Here is a 25,551-nt window from a genome sequence, read left to right on the forward strand (position 1 = left end):
CATGAAGCATGGCAATATCAACATCCAAAAGTAATGTTGATGTTGAAATGTAGAGAGAGAGAGAGAGAGAGAGAGAGAGAGAGAGAGAGAGAAAGCTTATCTGCTAAGTGGCTCTCGTAAGCTACCAGGTTTCTAAACAACCTCTCTGTATCATCTCCCACTCTTATTTTGGGCAAATACAGAATGGCCTTCTTAGCATTGAAACTGACTGAGTTCATGTAACCTAGTGCTACAGGTTTGGAATTTGATACCACAATTGTGAAGATCAACTGCAAATGGGAAGTGAGTTGGCTTCTCCACAAGCTTTTGAGTTTGGGAGCCTTGAGTGGCAATTCCATACAGGCAATCCAGCAAGTGCTTCCGATTGTGTATGTTGTTGACGACAACGTGGAAACTTTCCTCAGAGCTGAAATAAAATGGAAGAACCTCACAGACTACTTTGGTGACCAATTTTCCCAATACTTCGAGTGCTTCTGCACTTGAGTCCTGCGCATTGTTGTCCTTTGTCATGCTTATTCTAATGACCTCCAGAAGCAAGAACATAGGGATTTGATTTTCCAACAGGACAAAGTCCTTTTTCTTTGTTGCAGTCGGTGCTTCATTGGATGTGTAATCAAGGTCTCTAGCCTTAGCAGGGTTTATGTCATCTTGCCCCTCAACATCTATTGATTTGTTACTCAACGCCACAGATTGCAGTGCATCATGAGCTGTTGGTGCAGAAAGAGCTACAATAACTGCATTGTCAGAGTCAGCATTTCTTTTTGTCTCATCCAATTGCTGTTCACACCCACTGCCTTCCATTTCAGATGAAAACTCATGGCCATCCAGTGGCCATAGATCTTCTTGCTCATCATTCTTTGTTGGCTTTTGTGCCAACAAAGAAGTAGCCTGGTAGTAGATGGGAAGCCTAGGAAAATGATTGGGTCCCCCCTCTCCAGTTGTATTGCCCCCAATTTGCTTGTTGTGGTCTGAGCACAGTAGAAAAAGAATTGCAGCAAGTAGCTTGTCACCAGTAGGGAAGAACAAGGATCCCCCCTCCGATAGAATCAATCCCCCTCTGCTTGCCACGGTCGAAGCGATACAGGAAAAAGATTGCAGCTGCTGCCTCAGTGGCAGCATCACCTGGTTTCAACCTTGATGGCTCAAGGATCCCCCTCCGGATCCAACGCCTCCTTGGACTGAGTGAAGTCTCTCAGAAGAAAAAGATGAGGATGAAGAGGAAGTGCCATGGCCCCTGTAGTTTGAGGACCTCATAGCCAAGGTCCTAGATCACTCAGAATTGCCCTTGGCCTTCCGGTGGAGCTACACGGAGATTCCGAAGGTTGCTCTAGTTGGATTCCGAGAGAATTTTTCTCCCTTTGGCCTTGGGAGGCTTGATAGGCCCTGGGATGGGGAGGCTGCGGAGCCTGTGCCTTCGGGAGGCTACAGAGCCTATACCTTCTCTGCCACTTCATGTGCCTGAGGGAGGGACTTGGCGACTCCTCCCAAGCAACACCCCTCGTGGGTTCCTGCCTGTCCTGCAACTACTACTCAAACCCCAGGTGGGCTCGAAAGAAAAGCAGCTTGCCTCTCTCACGTCTCTAGTTTCATCTTTGTCAAAGTAGAGTCAGGTGCTTATGTGAAGAGATTTACCGAAATTTTGCTTCTTCTAAAGCATCAAATTGAACAGTGATGGCTTCTTCTCTGTATCAAAATGCCGGTCCTGGTAGACCGCCTCATCCTCCTGGTACATACAGGCAAAACCAACCCCCTCCTCCACCGCCTCCTGGCGAATCCCACGGCCCGCACAAGCAGGCGTCGAGCATGCCCTTGATGGAGAGCACCCATTCCTTCTTCTCCAGCTCGGGCATATTTGTGCGCTCTGATACCATGTTGGAAACTGCAAGGAAGACAAGAGACGAAAGGAAGAGAGGAGAGAAGAGAGATATGAGACATCGGAAGTGGAACCCCAGAAGTGTGTTGTAATATATACCAAGCACTACCCACATCAACCCCCTTTTAAGTAGTGGGGATAATAATATAGCCTTTTTATAAATTACCAGGATAATGCCAAAAAAAAATTTCCTTATTCCCCTCCCCAGCCGACTGACGCGCTGGAGAGGGAGGGGAATAGAATGCATGGGAAAAGCTCCTCGATGGAGCTCGCTGGTTACAAACCTCCATGGTGCAGACACGTAAGGGAGGGAGGATTCCCTCTCCCTTACCTATATAAACTGGGGGGGGGGGGGGGATCGCCAGAGGGGGGAGAAAAGGAGAGGAGACGGCCTGGTGTTGTTGTGAGGGCATCGAGAGGGAGATGGAAAGGCTGTCGTTGCTGTTGCAAGAAGGGAGAGGAGACGCCGAGTCTCGCCAGGCCAGCATCGACCTCCGCCATCACAGTCCGCGCCCAATTTGTCAAAACACCACCTTCGGCGTTGCCTTTGATTCCCCCCTCCTGCCACATGTCTTAAAGAAGCTGTAGAAGCTTCTGAGGGGAAGCTTCTAAGGGGGCTTTATAAGCCCCCTTCCCCTCCCCAAAAGAACTAAGGCCTTAAAGGTCTTATTACCCTTTCCCCTCGTGTTTTAACCCCCTTAAGCCCCCCTCTCCCTTGGGCTTTGAAACCCCTCCCCCCATGTTTTAAAGCTCTATAAGCCCCCTTTCCCCCCCAATAAGGAGTTGGCCTTAGAGGTCTTATTAACCCCCCCCCCTCCCCGAGTTTAATTTCCCTAGTCCCCTTCCTTTGTGGCATATTGAATCCCCCCTTGAAATTCCTCTTTAAGGCTTCCTTAGGGTTTTTCCCCCCAAAAAAAGCTTGACCTTAAGGGTCCTTTGCCTCCCCGCGATTACAAATCCCCCCTAAGGGCCCCCTTAGCCCTTTCTACCTTGGAGCTTTGTTTTTGTTTCCCCCACTCGTAAATGAAAAGAGAGTGTTGAGGGTCTTTTGACACCTCCCTTTCCCATTCAAAAACCCTCGTAAGGGATTCCACACCTTGTTATTCCCCGTTCATGTGAGTCCTTACAAAGGCCATTAAGCCTTCCCCATGGCTTAATGGGTCTTAGTCGTGAAAGTTTCTGAAACACCCCTTTCGAATTCCCGACTCCAAGGAGGAAACCTTCTAAAACTTCTTTCGACGGACGATGCAAGTTATTGCAAAAGAGAGCCGCGGTGGAATATCAAAAAGGAGTTGTAAAGTTGCTTCCACGGCGGAAATGCCTCCTAAGAAAGTCCAAGGCGCATCCACGGGAGGGTCGTCTCCCAGCATCCACGTGGATATCTCACCCCAAGCCTAGGTTTTTCTTCCTAATTTTTATTTGATATTGTTGTAATTCAATCATGCAAGGTTAATTGTTAGAAATAGGATATATTTTTGTCCTAGATGCTCACAACGGAGGAACTTAGTCATCAATACTTTTAAATGAAACATGCAAATTAAAGAAAGCATAAATGCATTTCTAGCAAATAGCTTTATGCATTGAAATGAATCATAAACTAGATTATTGTTCATTAAAATAGTATACTTCATTTAAGCCTAGATGTATAAACTACGTATCACACTATTAACCCATATCCTCTTCGCAATGAATCATCATGGAAAGTGCAAGCATGAAATGATTCTTACGATGCATAAACTCTAGGAAAATATCGTTTGTCAAATGCATAAATTATCAAGTAAAAGGTTGCTTGTTTAGCATGAATTTTGTTCGCAAAGTATAGGAATATTAGTTGAAATTTACATAACCTATGCCTAACCTTAAATCGATAAGTTAAGGTTGAAAAATTAATTTACGCATAGACAACGAGTCATGTGGAAATGATCACGTAATTATTTTCTAGAGTTAACCAAATTGGTATGAACCTAAAACACCTAAACCGCTGAGTACTCGTTTAGAAAGAGTTGAATTCCAAGAAATTCACTAGGAAATTAACAGGTGACCTAATCATTACGTATCACTAAAACTGAAACTCCTATACCTTAAATACGTGCCCACATTCACTAAATGTAGGGGACAGTGAAATGAAATTTGGAAAGTGAGCTAGGGTTTGTCCCTAAGAATCTTACAAGATGAAACTTGGAAACCCTAGGTCTAACGACGTCAGCCTAGTAACCTGAAACAGATTGCTTCGTGACTCCATTGTCTCATAGTTCGATGCAAGAGGATGAATAATCATCCTAATTTAGTGGTCTTTCTTGAGTAAAGAAGATTGATTGGAAACTAAAGACCAGCCAATAAACTGATGTAACCAATGAACTTAAGGTTTGACCAAGTTGGGTTAATAGGGTACACCCTAACCCAGGATATAGGGGATCTTGCCAAAATGCAAGTCATCCCGGATCGAGTGCTGGATGCATTCGAAAGAAAGGATTCATTCCTTAGCAGTTTGCCAACAAAAAACGATCAATGGAAATGTTTGTGCTTGCTACAGATTTTAGAGCACTGTTTGGCTTTGCTTGATCAATGAATTAAAAGATAAATGGATATCTATACTTCAAGTTGAAGTCCTGAAGGGAGAGGCAGCTTCAGTTACCCCCGACTACCTGCCTGACCCTAACCAAGGGGGTTGTTAACCGCACCGGGCATGTGGACTGAACTCGCCGTGAGAGGTCTCTCCGTTGAGCGCTGCTTGGAGTAGGAGGACGCTTGGGTGCCAGAGGGGGCTCTGGCTGTAAATCCCTCACCTTCTGAGCCCTGCACAAGAGGCTAATGTGACTCGGGATTGGATCTCGAGGCCCGCATACTAGTCTACAGGCAGCAACTTGGATTAGTGATCCCTGTGGATTGCTAGATAGCCTTCGGGTGGATTGTAGATAAGCCTACCGGCTGGACTTTTTTGTATTTCAAAGATAAATATGATAACCTATTAATAAGGGACTTGTCTAATATTATTTTTCTATGTCAAGTGATAAGAGTACATGAAGGAACCAGTGCCTAACGGGTTAATTAAAAAAGCTAGTTGTTATATGTCCAACTAATGTGTTAGGTAATTAAATAACTAAAAAAACCTGAGGAAAGTGCGGAGGATGGGCCATAGGTCGGTCCTACGGATGGGTGGTCCCAGTTGGCCGGGAACTTTTCTCAAATCACAATGGACAGCAGGAAGATCGTCAAAGAACACGAACAACAAAAGCGTTGACCTAGAGTTATGATTGAACCCGATTTACGCTGTTTTAGGGGAACGGAATGGAGCTATGCCTTATGGCAGAGAGGTTGAGCTTTGCATCCCTCTTGTTTCCCATTCTCCTTGAACCAAGTGCAGCGTGAATCCGCTTTGGACCTGGCGTTTCTGCGTAAAGTAGTTCGCTTGGGTCCAACGCTAGTTGCCGTTAGGAAATTACCAATAAAGAAAACCCTAATTCAGGTCAATCCTAAGTGGGAATGGCCGGAATACTTCTGCTACGTGGCAGACGCGGAAAGACCTAGATCACAAACCCCATAACATTCCATGGGAGTGCCGGGCGGAGCTTTCTAGACATCCTTTCCGATGGACTGCTAAGGCGTGTCTTGAAGATACAAGTGGACACGTTACATTTGGTATCAGAGCAAACCAACAACGGAATTGTTTTATGAAATCTTAATAAGAAGAAGTAAAGCAAATGTTGATGTTCCAAACATTTCCTTACCTTCAATGCTGTCTTGCAGAATTACAAAGTGTGGAACAAGTTCTTAGTATTTCGAATCATGTTTATGACTGCAATGCATTCTCCGCATTATCGACAAAGGGTTGAGATGATGAACATCCTAGAGAAAATCTATTATCTATCACCTTTGTACATGGAATGAAGATGGACGGATGCTTCAGGAATCTACTATATAGCCGCCCACCGGTTTGCTTATCTACAAACCAACCTAAAGAGGATCAAGTGGTTGGAAGACCTAAAAGTCGTGAAGCTGTTCATTTTTGTGGAAACTCACGTAAACTCAACTTTACATATTCGAGATCGGAGGGTGGAGATGAACTCATATGTATATGAGGAAGTAACCTGTGTAATCCCCGCCGACAGGATTAAAGTGTTAGGGCACCATGAAAAGAATGGGTTTCAAAGAAAAGGATACCCTGAACTTCTAATGACTTACCAATTCCTGAAGATCCATGACCCGAAACCATACTATTATACAGTTCCTATAGATAAATGTAATACAACGTTGTTCTTCCCAAACTAAATGTAACAGTTGGCTTATCATCGCAAGAAATGTTGTATTCTGAAAGGGCTATGCCCATATAAATACAAATAAGACTTCTTTTTATCAATGTCTGATTGTGCATGAGAATTGATAATAAGTTAAGTAGCTACATTGCTTACGTGATAGCAGAATTGAAGATGTAATATAAATCAATAACGATTATCGTATAATAACATTAAGAAACCTTTATCCAGGCACAACCCCAGGTACAGGTTCCTAGTTCGCCTCCTACATCAAGTACTGTTGTAATCCAGGAGAAGAAGTTTCTTCTCAAGCAGATCAAGCCGCCCAAGTTTGACGGGAGAGGCAGGTCCGTCCAAGCTGATGCTGAAATTTGGATTGAATCCATGGAGGATTACTTCGAAGCAGCCGGTACTGCACCCGCCAATTAGGCTATGCTCGCCAAAGCTAAAGCTCACCGGCGAAGCCAGGCTTTGGTGGAAGCAATGGTGCAGGGATCAAGGGATTGTGGAGGGATCAGTTACCTGGGAAAAGCTGAAGAAAGCCGTGCAATGAAGATACTTGCCACCTGCATATCGCATGCAGAAAATGAATGAGTTCTATGAGCTAAAATAGCTGGGGCTCACTCTTGACGCATACTACTCTAAATTCGCCTCACTTTTAAAGTATGCGCCACAAATGGACATGACACAGCAGGTGTCCAAATTTTGTGTGGGTTTAAATCCACCAGTAAATACCCGTCTCGAATCTATGCATCCATCAGATCTTCAGGAGGCACTCATTCGAGCGGTGCCCATAATTCAGGAGGTGCAGTCTAGACCAAGGGGTAACAAAGCTTGGTCTTAAAATGACCTGAATAGAGAAGCATTCAGACCTCAAATGAAGAGAGTTCAAAGTCATTCAGGGACAAAGAAAGAAAGCAAGGACTAACAACGTCAACAACTTTGTTCCTACTCAAAGTAATGGCCAAAATCTCCAATGTTTCCACTGCAACGAGCCCGGTCATTTCAAGAGGCAATGTCCCAAACTTGGAGGAGGACATCGCCAAGCGCCTTTCCAAGGAACGGGCCGTGGTCAAAGAGCCGCTACCTGAGGCAGAGAAAGAACCACCCGCATTGCCAATAGGCAAATGTGCGAAGAAGAAGAATAAGAAGATCCGACCATGGAAGCAGAGTTCGAAAGGGCGACAGTCCACGCCGCTCTACACAAGAAAGGCCCGAATCACCAATTCTCGGTGATTCAGACACCGTCGGACTATCAAGGTAAAATTTTCAAGACCTTGATTGACTGTGGCAGTACACATTCCTTTATCTCACCAGCATGTGCAAAAAGATTAGGAATAGCCACAGTAGAAGCACCTACCTTGCTTGTGGAATTGGCAAATGGTCGTGAGGTTACATGTACCAGGCAAACTGCTAAGGTGCAATTCTTTCTGGGAGGAAAGAAGACTTCAGTCAAATTCAGAGTTATGAATTTAGGTATCCATGAGTGTCTACTCGGAATGGATTGGCTTAAACCTAATGACGCCCACATTGATTGTGGAAAGGGTCAAGTTTCCTTTCGAAACTCTGAAAGGAAATTAGTCACAATCCAAGGTGAGGCTGGAGTGCCAAGAATCCAATTGGCCAAAGTATCTCGGATCATAAAAGGAGTCAGAAAATGATTACTTGTCTACTTGATCAAACTCAATAATTTAGATCAGAAGCAAGAGTCTAATGAAGGACCTTTTTGGCTAAAGGAATACGCAAACGTATTCCCTGAAGAGTTGGCAGAACTCCCGCCCCAAAGAGAAGTGGATCATGAGATTAAGTTAGTACCAGGAGCTGCACCAATTGCAAAGAGACCTTATAGAATGTACATACCAGAAGCAATTGAGCTGAAGGAACAACTCAAGCAACTACTAGATCAGGGCTACATCCGGCCTAGCAATTTACCATGGGGAGCTCCAATACTATTCCAGAAAAAGAAAGATGGGACACTTCGACTATGTATTGATTATCGAGGATTGAATCAATCAACGGTCAAGAACAAGTGCCCAATTCCCAGAATAGATGAGCTTCTTGATCGTCTTCAGGGTGCAAAGATCTTCTCCAAAATTGATCTCAAGTCAGGTTACTATCAGATATGGATCAAGGAAAAATATATCTCCAAGATGGCCTTCAATATAAGATATGGGCACTTTGAGTTCCTAGTTATGTCATTCGGGCTTACGAATGCACCTGCCACCTTCAATAGGTTAATGCAGGATATCTTTAGGCAATATCTTGATGATTTCGTGCTTGTCTTCTTCGACGACACTTTAGTCTATTCCAAACAGGAAGAAGATCATGAACCCCGACTTCGAATTGTCCTTGAGACAATGAGGTCACATAAGCTGTATGCTAAGATGAAGAAGTGTGCATTCTTCAAAAGTCAGATTGAATATCTGGGATTCATAGTATCAGTAGAAGAAATCTCAGTAGACCCAACCAAGGTCAGAGATGTGCTAGAATGGCCAATACCAACATCTGTCAGAGAAATATGCAACTTTCTTGGATTGACAGGATGGTATAGGGTCTTCATCAAAAACTATGCTTTGATTGCAGCACCTCTGACGGACTTACTAAAGAAGCAAACAACCATTGCATGGTTAACTCCCAAACAAATTAGCTTCGACAAATTGAAGCAAAGTTTGGTATCAGCATCTATTCTAAAACTTCCAAACCTCAATAAAGAGTTCGAGGTAGTAACTGATGCTAGCATTCTTGCCTTGAGGTGTGTACTCATGCAGGAAGGTCATCCTCTAGCATACTCTTCAAGGAAATTAAAAAGTCATGAGAAGAATTATGCTACGCATGCTTTGGAATTACTAGCTGTTATTCATGCTCTAAAGCTTTGGAGACACTACCTATTGGGTAACAAGTTTACCCTAGTAACTGATCATAAGAGTCTCAAATGGATCTTTACCCAAAATGAGCTCAACATGAGGCAACGTCGATGGATAGAAGTACTGGAGGAGTATGACTTTGAAATCAAGTACGGACCAGGAAAAGAGAATGTAGTTGCCGATGCACTTAGTCGCAAGGCATTCCTTAATTCCCTAATCTTGCAGAATCCATCAACAGCTAGATCTCTAGCTACTAAAGTATCTATGCCAAGCAATCCAATACTTGAGTTAGCTAGAGAGGAAGCATGCCATGATCTAGCCTATCAAAAGATGCTAAGGGAGATCTCTATCAAAGATCAGAACCAAAAGCTGCAGGCTAAGTATCATGAATTCTCTATTGATAACAGACTTGTCTACTATAGAACAAGGCTGTGTATACCAGCAAGTCAGTCACTTAAGCAAAAGATATTGTGGGAAGCTCATGATTCCCCTTTCGCAAGACATCCTGGCTATGCCAAAACTCTTAATGCAGTTAGGAAGAGCTACCATTGGGAGAGGCTCAAAGGTGACGTTCTCAAATGTGTCACCGAGTGTTTGTCTTGTCAACTATCAAAGCCGAACATGTCAAGATGCCAGGGAAGCTGCAACCGCTTGACATTCCCCAAATGAAATGGGAATTCATCAGTATGGATTTGTGATTGACATGCTTACTAAGGTTGCACACCTTATTCCAATAAAGACAAACTATAAAGCCTCAGACATTGCAAGATTATTTATCAAGGAGATATTCAAGATACATGGGTTACCCAAAAGAATCATTAGTGATTGTGATTATCTCTTCACATTACACTTCTGGAAAGCTATCTTTGAAGCCATTGGGACTCAACTCTACTTTAGCACTGCTTACCATCCCCAAACGGATGGCCAAATAGAGCGAGAGAATCAAGTCATCGAGGATATGCTTAGGGCATACAGCTATCGTGAGTCGAAGAGGTGGATTCAATACTTGCGTTTAGTTGAATTTGCCTACAATGCTTCTTACCAACAAAGCATTCAGATGACCCCTTTCCAAGCATTGTATGGTCATGACTGTCGAAGTCCCCTAAACTTCTCGGATCCAACCTTAAGGGTTAAAGCTTCAAGGCAGATGTTGGAAGGGATGGATGACCAAATAAAGTCAATAAGACAAGACATCCAAGTGGCCAAGGATAGACAGAAGGCATACGCGGATTTGAAACGTCAAGATAGAGTCTTCGAAGAAGGAGACATGGTCTTCATTTGCGTACGTCCTAAAAAGAGTTCCCTATCTTTAGGAGATTGCAAGAAGCTAAGTCCAAGGTATTGTGGACTGTACAAGATCCTCAAGTGCCTAGGACCTAATGCTTATAGATTGCAACTCCATGACAACCTAAAGGTTCACAATGTATTCCATATCAGCCTATTAAAGAAGTATGTACCTAATCCTTACCATGTACTTGATGACCAACGAGTTGTAATGCCTAGTCAAGAAGTCCTTGAACTAAGGCCTAACATGATCTTAGATGTTAGGGAGAGACAATTAAGATCCAGAACCCTGAGAGAATGCCTCGTCCAGTGGAAAGATTATCCCGAAGAGGATGTCACTTGGATAGATGAAGGCACTCTCAACCATCAATATCGCCAGTTTATCTCGAGATGAGGATATCTCGATTCCTCTAAGGGGGAGAAAATGTAATATATACCAAACACTATCCGCATGAACCCCCTTTTAAGTAGTGGAGATAATAATATAACCCTTTTATAAATTACCAAGATAATGCCAAAATAAAATTTCCTTATTCCCCTCCCCAGCCGACTGACGCGCTGGAGAGGGAGGGGAATAGAATGCATGGGAAAAGCTCCTCGGTGGAGCTCGCTGGTTACAAACCGCCATGGAGCATACACGTAAGGGAGGAAGGATTCCCTCCCGCTTACCTATATAAACTAGGGGGGGAATCGCCAGAGGGGGGAGAAAAGTAGAGGAGATGGCCTGCTGTTGCTGTGAGGGGATCGAGAGGGAGATGGAAAGGCTGATGCTGCTGTTGCAAGAGGGGAGAGGAGGCGCCGAGTCTCGCCAGGCCAGCATCGACCTCTGCCATCACAGTCCGCGCCCACTTCTTCAGAATGCCGCCTTCGGCATTGGTTTTGATTCCCCCCTCCTACCACGTGTCTTAAAGAAGCTGTAGAAGCTTCTGAGGGGAAGCTTCTAAGGGGGCTTTATAAGCCCCCTCCCCCCCCCCCCCCCTCCCCGTGTTTAATTTTCCTAGTCCCCCTTCCTTTGTGGCATACTGAATCCCCCCTTAAAATTCCTCTTTAAGGCTTCCTTAGGGTTTTTTCCCCCAAAAAAAGCTTGACCTTAAGGGTCCTTTGCCTCCCTGTGATTACAAATCCCCCTTAAGGGCCCCCTTAGCCCTTTCTACCTTGGAGCTTTGTTTTTGTTTCCCCCACTCGTAAATGAAAAGAGAGTGTTGAGGGTTTTTTGACACCTCCCTTTCCCATTCAAAAACCCTCGTAAGGGATTCCACACCTTGTTATTCCCCGTTCGTGCGAGTCCTTACAAAGGCCATTAAGCCTTCCCCATGGCTTAATGGGTCTTAGTCGTGAAAGTTTCTGAAACACCCCTTTTGAATTCCCAACTCCAAGGAGGAAGCCTTCTAAAACTGCTTTCGACGGACCGTGCAAGTTATTGCAAAAGAGAGCCACGGTGGAATATCAAAAAGGAGTTGTAAAGCTGCTTCCACGGCGGAAATGCCTCCTAAGAAAGTCCAAGGCACAGCCGGGGGAGGGTCATCTCCCAACATCCATGTGGATATCTCACCCCAAGCCCAGGTTTTCCTTCCTAATTTTTATTTGATATTGTTGTAATTCAATCATGCAAGGTTAATTGTTAGAAATAGGATATATTTTTGTCCTAGATGCTCACAACGGAGGAGCTTAGTCATCAATACTTTTAAATGAAACATGCAAATTAAAGAAAGCATAAACGCATTTCTAGCAAATAACATTATGCATTGAAATGAATTATAAACTAGATTATTGTCCATTAAAATAGTATACTTCGTTTAAGCCTAGATGTATAAACTACGTATCATACTATTAACCCATATCCTTTTTGCAATGAATCATCATGGAAAGTGCAAGCATGAAATGATTCTTACGATGCATAAACTCTAGGAAAATATCGTTTGTCAAATGCATAAATTAACCAGTAAAAGGTTGCTCGTTTAGCATGAATTTTGTTTGCAAAGTATAGGAAGATTAGTTGGAATTAACCTAACATATGCGTGACCTTAAAACAATAAGTTAAGGTTGAAAATTTAATTTATGCATAGACAACGAGTCGTGTGGAAATGATCACGTAATTATTTTCTAGAGTTAACCAAATTGGTATGAACCTAAAACACCTAAACCGCAGAGTACTCGTTTAGAAAGAGTTGAATTCCAAGAAATTCACTAGGAAATTAACACGTGACCTAATCGTTACGTATCGCTAAAACTGAAACTCCTATACCTTAAATACTTGCCCACATTCACTAAATGTAGGGGACAGTGAAATGAGATTTGGAAAGTGAGCTAAGGTTTGTCCCTAAGAATCTTATAATATGAAACTTGGAAACCCTAGGTCTAATGACATCAACCTAGTAACCTGAAACAGATTGCTTCGTGACTCCATTGTCTCATAGTTCGATGCAACACTTGTGCAATAAGTGCAGAGTCATATGATCTTGTGATTGGATCACAAGGGAATGGCCAAGTTCTCGCAATGAAGTTGGCATATCCTTACGCAAGTTATCTTGCAAGAGGATGAATAATAATCCTAATTTAGTGGTCTTTCTTCAGTAAAGAAGATTGATTGGAAACTAAAGACCAACCGATAAACTGAAGTAGCCAATGAACTTAAGGGTTGACCAAGTTGGGTTAATAGGGTACGCCCTAACCTAGGATATAGGGGAACTACCAAGTTGCAAGTCATCCCGGATCAAGTGCTGGATGCATTCGAAAGGAATGATTCATTCCTTAGCAGTTTGCCAATAAAAAACGATCAATGGAAATATTTGTGCTTACTACAGATTTTAGAGCATTGTTTGGCTTTGTTTGATCAATGAATTAAAAGATAAATGGATATCTATACTTCAGGTTGAAGTCCTGAAGGGAGAGGTAGCTTCAGTTACCTCCGACTGCCTGCCTAACCCTAACCAAGGGGGTTGTTAATCGCATCGGACATGTGGACTGAACCCACCGCGAGAGGTCTCTCCGTTGAGCACTACTTGGAGCAGGAGGACGCTTGGGTGCTAGAGGGGGCTCTGGCCGTAAATCCCTCGCCTTCTGGGCCCTACACAAGAGGCTAACGTGACTGGAGATTGGATCTCGAGACCCGCATACTAGTCTATGGGCAGCAACTTGGATTAGTGATCCCTGTGGATTGCTGGATAGCCTTCGGGCGGATTGTAGATAAGCCTACGGGCTGGACTTTTTTGTATTTCAAAGATAAATATGATAACCTATTAATAAAGAACTTGTTTGATATTATTTTTCTATGTTAAGTGATAAGATTACGTGAAGGAACCAGTGCCTAACGGGTTAATTAAAAAAACTGGTTGTTACATGTCCAACTAATGTGTTAGGTAATTAAATAACTAAAACAACTTGAGGAAAGTGCGGAGGATGGGCCATAGGTCCGTCCTACGGATGGGTGGTCCCAGTTGGCCAAGAACTTTTCTCAAATCACGATGGATAGCAGGAAGATAGTTAGAGAACACAAACAACAAAAGCGTTGACCTAGAGTTATGATTGAACCCGATTTACGCTGTTTTAGGGGAACGGAATGGGACTATGTCTTATGACAGAGAGGTTGAGCTTTGCATCCCTCCCGTTTCCCATTCTCCTTGAACTAAGTGCAGCGTGAATCCGCTTTGGACCTACTGCATAAAGTAGTTCGCTTGGGTCCGACGCTAGTTGCCGTTAGGAAATGACCAATAAATAAAACCCTAATTTAGGTCGATCCTAAGTGGGAACGGCCGGAATACTTCTGCTACGTGGCAGACGCGAAAAGCCCTAGATCGCAAACCCCGTAACATTCCATGGGAGTGCCGGGCAGAGCTTTCTAGACATCCTTTCCGATGGACTGTTAAGACATGTCCTGAAGATACAAGTGGAAGCCGGCCATTGATTTTTGCATCCTTAGGTCTGTCCCAAACAATCTAGAATGAAAGGAGAGGAGCCCAACGTGGACACATTACATGTGTCAACTGAGCACACATGATAGGAATATATAGAGGGGACCTAGGGCGCTATATATAGACAGACTATATATAGTTAACAACATAGACATGTAAGCATCACGAAGGTAGCAAAAGCTTTGGGAGTATGCCAACAAAATTTGCTTGCAACCAAATCACAATTGCAGTTAAACAACAATGGAGTTTTTCCTTTGGAGACATGCCATAGAAGACCACGTTAGAGTTACATAATTAAAATGAAATTAAAGACTTGGTATTCAAGTTTTGGAGTGGAAAGATACATGTATCACCCAATTGAAAGGATGTTTGCGAAAAGAGAATTGGACAACTAGCAATTGACATACATCCTAATCACTTGCTTGATGAGCCTCGGGTGCATAGGGTGCATATCACATACTGTGAGGTGTCTCTTCCAACAAAGCTGGAGGAGTCCTCTTAGTAGTTGACAAAAATCCATATCCATACATATCACCATCTCGTCTCCCCATGGGAAACCTCAGACTTAGTTGGACGTGGGAACCTCAATTCTACTTCACAGGGGAAGCATGGAAATGTCACCTTTAACAACAATCTAACGCCCACCTAAGAAAAACCACTTTGTAATCAATCAAAGATAGGAGTGAGGTTAACACCACACTTGGTTCAAAGAGGGTGAGAGATGGGGGAGAGTGTTACTTGATCCCCCTACCCATAAGGTAAAATCTTAGGTAACTAATCCTATCGATATTGGGAGGGTCATGATTTAATAAGCTCTATCTAATGTTCGAAAGTTACCCAACTTATTAGGTCCACCCAACCATTGGCATTCGATCATCAAGATCGAAGCTTCCCACTTTTCTCAATTGGGTTTGCTTAGTTTTCTAATTAGCAAAGCATACTACCACAATGTTTGGATATTTAAAATCAGCTTCCTTTTATTACTCCATTAAACTAGGTTCATTAAACTCAATCTCACATAACAAACAATTCAAAAATCAAATACTTTATTTCATAGTAACATCTAGAACCATCATTCTGCAAAGTGGTACAAAATCCAACTTTGCGTAGAAAGATACTATCTAGGACCTTCCAATCCCTCGGGATTGGGCTGTATGTGATTGTACTCCATCCGTGGTCACCGTCTGTTGCGGTCTACAGTCAACAGGGAATTTACTGGCTCAAAGCCCCTCTAAGCTTCCATGAGCCTTAGGAGCCTTCCTACATAATAGAGGCACTTATCACTTGGCCCTTTGCCCTCTTAGGTGCTCAAGTAATCACAAACCGAAAACACCTACCTCTCTCAGGAGCGTAGTATCCCCACCTACATGTGAGCTTTTCTACACTATGTAGAGTGTTAGGAAGCATTGGGTTGGGGAATTCAACATCCCAAACCACCACAATCCACAACTCATTCCTCTGTGCAAGCACAAAGTCCCTCCATCAATTCCCATGTTCCTTTCTAAAAAGCAATTGATAATACTAATATGTTTTTTGTAAGTTTAAGTGCGTTTTAACTTATTGTAATCTATGTAATGGACTAACTTATCTCTCATTAGGAAGTTGTAGAATTAATAGCTTAAAAGTAATCCTCTTCTTATGTACTAAACTTGATTATGTCCGTTTGGCTATCCATCATGATTACGGGTTATGGCTGCAACCTCTGTTTGTTGTGGAATAACCGGTCCTTCGGGTTGAATGGATTCGAAGGCAACTTCCACTTGCACTTCAACTTTGTATTGAGTTTCATTAGTAGTGGCTACTTCCTCACATTGGGGAGCTCTCCAAGCATGACCTCACCCAATATCTCGACATCTCTTGGGAGCCATGGAAGAAGCTTGATGGATTTGAGTAGCGCTTCTGTGTAGGTGTGGGGGGAGAGAGAGACTGATTGCAGCAGAGCTTCATCGCATCAATAGCAGAGAGACTTTTGCATGGGTCATTGTGTTTGTTACATGATGCTCTACCCTTGTTTATATAGTAATTGGGGGGAGGGAGGTAAAGAGAGGACGCTTGCTTTTTAGCATTTTTTATGACATCATCGATGATAAAGAGAAAATGCTTTGTTTTAGCATCTTTGATGACATCATCGATGACATCAAAGAGAGGGCTTGGTTTTTGTAGCGTGAAGATAAAAATTTAAGAATATATGGCGGAGCACTGTATGTTGTGTCATCAGGTGGGCATCACTCCAAGGCTCATAACTAAGGCAGCAACCAAGGCATAGACCTTGGCATCTTGGCCTTTGCATACTTGGCAACGGGCTATGAAGGCTTTGTTGGCACCATTGGCTGTGCGCGAGAAGCTCCCACTAGCTTGTAGGAAAATCTTCCCGAGAGGTCACCCATCCCGACAATGTCGTCACCCAAGTACACTTAACTACCAAGTGACTATCCACTAGGCTAGTTCTTTTTGTTGTTCTATATTACAAACATAGTTTTAATAAGCTTGTCTTGGGAGGGTTTTCCAAGTTTTTCTTCCATGAACTGGCATATAATACCTCATTAATAATAACAATTATCTTCATATTTAGAGCTAGTTTTAAAAATGTGCAATTTTTTTTTCAATTTAAATCTATATGAAATGTATACGCACATTGTTGATTAAAATAAACTAAGTAATGGGGATATTACACATTTATGTTGAAAAAAAATTGCACATTGTTTATTAGAATAAACTAAGTAATGGGGACATTACACATACTTATCGGCTTTGTTTGTCTTATACCAACAATGATTAAAAGCATTTCCTAAATTCTCTCTGTGTTGGTAAAAGGTATGTTGCAATAGTTGTGTTCTTCAAAGCAAAGTCCTCTATATTGGCAATCTCTTTTGGGTGCATTACCACTCTTAGGACTATTGTCACTTTAGATTTTTGATGTGTTAGCACTTGAGGTCATAGAAGTTGTTCTTTTGTTCTTTTGGAGGCATAATACTTTCACATAAAATATCTCTTTCCTCTCAAGAAAGCCCTTTCTCTTGTGTGAAGCTATTTGCTATGAGGAAAGTAAATTTTGTTATGAAAAACAAGTTTAGAACCACTACAAAGGGTTGTTTAATCTGCAAAGGACTTTTAGGATTACTTGTACTATACCTTAACTTATATCAACTCTTTCTACTCATTCAAAGTAATTTTTTGAAATGCATAGTCACTTTTTTCCATATAAAGCACCTTTGGGCTTATACTATTCATTCACTTTGTATTAGCACTTTTTTCTCATAAAAGGTGCTTAGTTTGGAAAGCACGAGCATGTTTTTAGGTTGGAAGCACTTCCAAGATTGCATGCACTATACATTCACTTTATATTAGCACTTTCTACTCAATCAAAGTCCTTTGTTGAAAAGAAAATGTTCTTTTTATGTTGGAAGCACTTTTAGGATTATGTACATTCTACATTTAGTTTGTGTTCACTTTTTGTGCTCTTAAAAAGTGCATCTTGAAAGTAATAGCACTTTTAAAAATAGATACCATTTTTAAATCTCAAAACTCTATTTCTTTATGGGTTAAATCTATTTTTTCTTTGTTGTAGTCATAGATTCTTAAGACATTCAAATCAATCCATCCCCATGTCTAGATTTCCCAAATATGCTTTTAGGGATTGAAGCCTTTCTTCATAAGAAAATTAAAGGACATATATACATGTTGCTGTATTGCCCATGTTTAGATGCCTTACATCAAGGAAGCCTTCAATTACATGCACAAGAAACTTCATGACATAAAGTGCACTTGTGCTTGCCTAGTGTGTTCCAAGATCCCTAATAGTTCTTCTTGCAAAGAAAATGAGCATGTCTACAATGGTGTGGCCCAACTATGGGAGTCTTTGCTTTGCAATAAACGAGAGTGATGCCTTTCTTCATAAGAAAATTAAAGGATACATATACATGTTGCTATATTGTTTCCCATGTCCGGATGCTTTACATTAAGGAAGCCCTCAATTACATGCGCAAGAAATTTCATGGCATAAGGTGCACTTGTACTTGCATGTTGATGCAAAAGGGCTTATACTATTGTGATTGTGGTTTAGAGATCTTATTTGACTATTGATTTTTGCTGATTCCTATTGGTAGGATCCCACTATTGTTACCAATTTGCCTATATGGGAATTGTTTGAGGCCATTGCTACTATGGTCGAGCCATCATTGGAGGCACCATCCACAACTGTCATTGTTGGATTGGAGCATTGTAGGCATTTGTGGATACTTTAAATCATTCCATGTGCCAAATGTACATCTACTACTTGTCTCTCAAGCCATTAAAATGCCATGGCCTTAAAAGTGATGGGGAATATCACCAGCCCATGCTTTGGGGCAATCGCATTATTGGCTACACACACTACGTAAAATTTTCTACATGAAGGTTGGGATCTTCATTGTATTCTCCCTTAAAAATTGGCAATGGGACTACATTTGTTGGCTTGAAAACATTGGCATCAAAGGATTTTTATTGTGCTTTTTTGTTCTCCACTCTAGCCTTCACTTTTTTCCTTCTTATGTACCTTTGGAGATGTTCCAATGCTTGTCTCTTTATTAAATAACTCATTAGAGAGTTGGCTCCACCCAACTTTTGAATTCTCCATAGAAGGAAGTAGAGGGTCTCCTGTGTACTTTGGTCTCTCAAAGGCTAACTTTCACTTCTTCTTTCTCATAGTCTCTGAATTCAGCCTTTATGCTATTGAAAAGGAGAAGGAATTTGATTTTGAAGGTCTTAAAGTTCATCTATCTTAGAATAGTAATTGTATCATTGTTTTAATAGTACTTTTGAGGGTTTCAATAGCATATGCTATGAAGAAGACATGATCCACCAACTTCTAGTGGGTTGCTAATTGAATATACACAAGACTATGAGTGCAATAAGATTCCCAAGAATCTTATTGTTGTGCATCCACAAACATATTTAACTTTTCTACTTTCTTGTTATGATGAACCTTTATCGAGCAAGACTCCTAAAGCTTGTACATATGATCTCCCACTTGATGTTGTTTGGTAAGTCTACAATGAAGGCCAAATCTTACATGGATAATCATTCTCCGTGCTTCTATTCTTTCAGTTTTTCCAAATAGTTGACTACAGTGATGTAAGTTTTTGTGGCTTCAAAAGACAATGAAAATAATTTATTATATAAGGCTTGCATCAAGATGATGTTATGATTTTTCCATTGAGGGATGAATTTCTTATAGAAAGTGGTCTTAGTAATGGATTCTTTCAATTCTTTTGAGATAGAAAACTCAACACATGTGGATATTGATGATGGACTGGTTGGCTAGATGGGTCCATACATCTATACTTTTAGCATGTCGATGGTCATTAGGATCCTCACATGGCCACTCACTTATCACTTATTATATTTAGTTTGTTGCACCTACCTACAAAAACTGGCATAGTTATAGCGCCAATTGATTAGGTGTAGTTAGTTATGCATTGTTTGATTTAGTAGGCCTCCATCTCTCTTCTTTGTTCTTGAGTGAGCTTCCTCTTGTATATATGATGTATTTTTGGTGCAGCAGCTTGAGCATCTCCTATCATGTGATTCATCACATAGTATTGGAGCGGTGCTACTGAGAGAGAGATCGGTTTTGAAGCTGAAGCACAAAAGAAGAAGCAAGGATTTGAGCAAGCAAGCAATGGATAAGAAGCTCTCCCATTCTTCCACTCTTTCTCTTGGATAGTGCTTGTGGAGTCACTGAAAGTAGGGTAGAGTAAAAATCTCAGATTACTATGAGATTTGATGTATGAGCAAAGCATTGTATATTCGATAGATTGGCCCATGAGGGCTGCCCCATTGTTTTTTGGCCTTTTGAGGCCATTTCGGGCCCCGTTTTATGAATAACATTTTTAGGGTATATTGCAATTTTGGATGTGTCCATTGAAAGTGGATTTGCAGTGATAAATTATAGCAAGGAAACTATGCATTGTCTTCATGACAAAATGAAGACAGAAATGAGAATTTGTTTGTTATGTAATATATGATGAATGCTATTACAAGAAAGGGGACACATGATGATGTATGGTATATTGATTTAGGTGCATCTAATTATATAATTAGTCATATTGAATGGTTTGAAGAGATGCAAGATTCACAAAATCTAGGTTATGTGCATATGGGTGATGATTCATACCACCCAATTTCACACATTGGAAAAGTTTCCTTATCCTTGCATGATGGTTGAGGACAAAGAGTCTATCAGATGTATTACACGTGCCATCAATCACAAATAATTTAGTGTTTGTTGGCCAAATGGTAGAGCAAGAGGTGCAAGATTGATTTAATGCAAAAGGATGTTTTGTGGAAGATTTTCATGATAAGTATAGTTTGGTCGCAAAAGGAAGTAGAGTTGGCCGCATGTTCACTTTGGATGCTAGAATTCTTGCTATAAATGTTACTATCTATGCTAAAGAAAAAGGAGTGGTTGACATTGAAATATGATACAAACATATTGAACATGTAAATGTACAAAGGTTGAAATTAATGCAATCCAAAGGATTGGTTATAGGGTTGTCTACTTTTCGAGTTGCAAAATTTCATATAACGTGTGAAGCATACTAGTTTCATAAGGAAGTAAGACAACCTTTTTCATATGATAGAGATGTGAGTAGGAATATACTTGTTGTGCATACAGATGTTTGGGGCCCTACACAAAATATATCTCTTAGTACCAGCATATATTTTGTCATGTTTATTGATGATTGTTTGAAAAAGCTATGGATGTGTTTCATAGAGGAAAAGAGTGATGTGTTCGAGAACTTTAAAATTTTCAAGGCTACTATTGAAATGGAAATATGCTTGAAAGTCAAGTGCTTATGGTTAGATAGAGAGGGAGAGTGCCTCTCTAATAGTTCAGTGATATCTTGAGGTCCCATGGGATAAAGAGATAGTTTTCTTATAGGTATATCCCACAGCAAAATGGAATTGCAAAAGGAAAAATAGACATATTTTAAAAGTTTCATAGACATTGATGGTTGAAAAGAATATGCAAAAATATTTTTGGTCTGAAGTTGTTCATACTACTATCTATGTTATAAACATAACTCCCATTGTTCTAGTTCATGGGATGACCCCTTAAGAATGCTTCATAGATAAAGAGCTTGATGTGTCACACTTGAAAGTATTTGCATATATTCATATGGCAAATGAGTTGCAAGAGAATCTTGATTCAAAGGCTGAAAAATGTATTTCTATTGGATACTCTTTAAATAAAAAAGGGTATCGTTGTTCTAACTCTATCACATGTGAGTTCAAAGTGAGCAGGGATGCTATTTTCAATGAGATGAGCAATTGTAACATCTATTGGTGATGCATTAGATGATGATCATGATCATGATAGTTATGTGCAAAAAGAAAAGCAAGAATCACAAAGCCTTACTAGACTAGAAACATCATTTGGTACTATATCTACAGTTAGTTGGGAGACTAAGGAGTAGTTCCACAGCTTTAGGTGTATTAATTAGTATTGCAAGTAAAGACAAAGGAAAGAAGAAAGTGTCAGATGATAATGATGCACTTGCTAGTAATCATTTGGGATTTAATGGAGATTCTAGTGGTTTAGACAGTTTGGATGATGAGCTTGGTATTCCTTCAGTCAGGACACCAGGTGTATAGAGAGCACATGGTAAAATAAAGGATCCAGTAAGTGCTATGTGGATGACTTAATTATTACAAGTAACAATGACAACGAGATTATTGATGTGAAGGACCTTTTGAAGAAGTTTTTTGAGATGAAGGATTTGAGTGAGCTAAGGTGCTTTCTTGGTATTGAGGTAATCAAATGTAATGATGATATATGGTTTTCCCAAAGGCAATCTTCTGGCTAAGGTACTTTCTTAGTATTGAGGTGATCAAATGTAATGATGATTTATGGTTTTTCCAAAGGCAGTCTGGCTTAGATATATTGTCCAAGCATGATATGACAGCATGTAAGCCTCTTTTTATACTATTGGAGAAAAATGTAAAGTTGAGTGTTGATGTTGGGGATGAGATAGAAGACTCTACTATGTTCAGGAGGCTTACATGATATGACAGCATGTAAGCCTCTTTTTATACTATTGGAGAAAAATGTAAAGTTGAGTGTTGATGTTGGGGATGAGATAGAAGACTCTACTATGTTCAGGAGGATAGTAGGAAGTTTGATCTAATGACTATCACGAGGCCAAACTTGAGCTATGATGTTGGCCTTGTTAGTCAGTTTATATAGATGCCTAGAAAGGTCCATTTGGATGTAGTTAGATGTATATTGAGGTATGTGAAGTCCACTTTGCACTATGGACTTTTTTATGAGGTAGGTAAAGAAATAGAGGTGTTTAGATACATAGATGTAGATTTGGCTAATAGCATGTCTTATAGAAGATCTACCACTGGATTCATGTTTTTCCTTGGTAGTGTAGCAATTATGTGGAGCAAAAAAGAGTAACCTACAGTTGCTTTATCAAGTATAGAGGTTTAGTATAGAGATGTTGCTATGGTAGCACGTGAGGCGTTATGGCTGCAAAAGTTATTGGGTGATTTGGATGTGCAAGGATATGGTGTAGTTGTCATTCACCATGATAACATGAGCAGCATATAGTTAGCTAGGAACCTAGTGTTCCATATGAGGATAAAACATATTGAGATGCATTATCACTTTGTGAAGGAGAAGGTACTTACAAAAGAGTTTGAAGCTTACTTGGAGTGACATAGATATAGTTGTGATTAAAGGGGAGCATTTAGATAGCAAGCACAAGATGTGTGGACATTGGTCATGGACCGTCTAGTTAGATAGGTCTACATTTCCACACTTAACATGTCAATGGTCATTATGATTCTCATATGGTCAGTCACTTATCACCTATTATATTTAGTTTTTTGCACCTACCTACATCCAACATGGTTATGGTGCCAATCAATTAGTATAGTCAATTATACACTATTTGACTTAGTAAGCCTCCATCTCTCTTCTTGTGTTCCTGAGTAAGCTTCCTCTTGTGTGTATGGTATGTGTTTGGTGCAATAGCTCAAGCAAGTACCCCACCATGTGATTCATGACATAGAAGGAATTCTACAGTCCCCAATTTATTTCTTCTCTTTCTAACAATGTGGTCTCTTCCATTTTTAGCCTCTTTGGTACTTTGCTGATGGCAATTTCCCCCATCTATGCACCAAAACATGGAGATCCCAAGAGAACAACAAGAACATGGGGAAATAACTACAAGAAAATCTATCTTGTCTCACTAATAAGCATGTTATTCATCTCTTTACAACACCACAAAATGAAAACAACAAAAACAACAACAAGATCTTCACACAACATCCTATAGAATATCTCTCATAGATTTATCTTCAATTTTGTACATCTCATTTTCATGGCAACAAACCAAGAAGGAAATGAACAAAAGAAAATCTCATAATTGAATGGAAAACCATCACATAGAATACATTCATCTCTTCCACAATAATCTAGTCTTCATGTGAACATCTCACAATCATGCACTGGGAGCATTTGGAAGATAGATTACACATTTTGGAAAGCTCGTCAGAAGACCCATTAGAATATGAAATGTGGATATGATAAAGAAATGCATTAAACTAAAAGTGGTCATTTTGCCAAATGGATGTTAAATTGGCATTCTTGAATGGTGACATCAAGGACTAGGTGTACATGGCCCAGCCACCAGGGTTTAAGGCTCGCCATTCTGAAAACAAAGTTGGTAAGCTGAAGAAGACATTGTATGGGCTTAAAGAATCCCCTAGACCATGGTAGCAATGGATGTGTAAATTCTTTTTCGGCTTGAATTTCAAAATATGTGTCTCAGATACTAACTTTTATGTTTACAAGGTATAAAAAAAGTTTATAGTGATTGTCCTATATGTGGATAACCTTATTATAGATACGTATGAAGATATGATCCATCAGACTCAAAAGGCTTTGAGCTCTGAGTTTGAAATGACAAACTTGGGCTTGTTGCATTATTGTTTGGAGATTGAAGTCTAGAAAAACTTATGGCAGTGAGACTTCATGAAACAATGAATCAAGAGAGGGGTCTCTGAAGATGTCCACCAAGTGACTCTGAATGAGCCAATGGAAGCTCAAGACAGAATCAAAGATGTAGATGTGATTGAGCTAGATCTTAGTACATTGGATGAGCTACAACTGATTAAATTTGAATCTACGCCTAATTTGGAAGAGAGAAAGCACTACATGTCCTTTATCCAATAATTTTGTGATATTTTTACGTTGAGTTATGATGAGTTGAGGGGTATTCCTCCTAGTTTGGTTGTGCATACTATTGCATACTATTCCTCTAAAGGAAGATAGCCATCCTATTTAACCAAAAATGAGGCGTATACCTTTTGAGTTAAGGGACAGACTATTTGAGGAGTTACAAAAATTGCATAAAGTTGACCTAATATTTCATGTACAATACATTGAGTGGTATTCATCAGTAGTTACCAAGAAATAGAAAAATAATCAAATCTGACTTCATGTAGATTTGAGGGAGGTCAATAAATAGACAATTAAAGATTACTATCTACTACAATTTATTTATCAGATTCTAGATCAATTAGCGGGTAGGGATATCTATTCGTTTATGGACTGCTTTGCCCATTATAACCAAATGGCTATCACAGAGTAAGATAAGTTGAAAATGATATTTATCACTATATTTGGTATCCTTGTGTATCATTTTATGGATTTTGGATTATGTAATGTGCCAAGGTCTTGGCAACAACTCTCATAAAACTTTTGGTGATATTTTCCTAGAGGAGTTGAAAGTCTTTATTAATGACCTAGGGGAAACCACCACAAGGGAGAGATATCTGATTATTTTGAGAAAAATTTTCTAGTGGTGTAGGCAATTCTAGATTGCTCTCAATTCAAGGAAATGTGTCTTTGGAGTGCCTTATGGATTGTTGTTGGGCAATGTGGTTAGCTTGACGGGTATTGTGATTGATCCTGAAAAGATAAAGGTTATCATCACTATGAGTTTGTCATGAACTCCTAAAGAAGTACATAGATTTTTGCTGTCAATCTAATATTATCGATGCTTTATTATTAATACATTGGCTGAGAGGACATTGATATTAACAAATCTATTTTCCTTTAACTGTCTATTTGTTTGGAGTGATTTGTGTCAAGTATCCTTGAAGGATGTGAAGAAGGAATTTAAAAAATCTCCAATCTTGAAAGCACCTAAAAGAGATGGATCTTTTATATATTTTTAGTGGCTATGATGTATAGTATCAACTATGTTGTTTAGCCCAAATTTGGGAGGAATACCATCCGATTGCATTTTCCAGTCAAATAAAAATTGGGGATATCTAAGATTAATTATACCTATATGGAGAAACTGTGCCTT

Source organism: Lygodium microphyllum, chromosome 17 (genome assembly GCF_053477565.2).
Source record: "Lygodium microphyllum isolate KBCC chromosome 17, Lygodium_microphyllum_v1.1.10, whole genome shotgun sequence".
Lineage (NCBI taxonomy): Eukaryota > Viridiplantae > Streptophyta > Polypodiopsida > Schizaeales > Lygodiaceae > Lygodium > Lygodium microphyllum.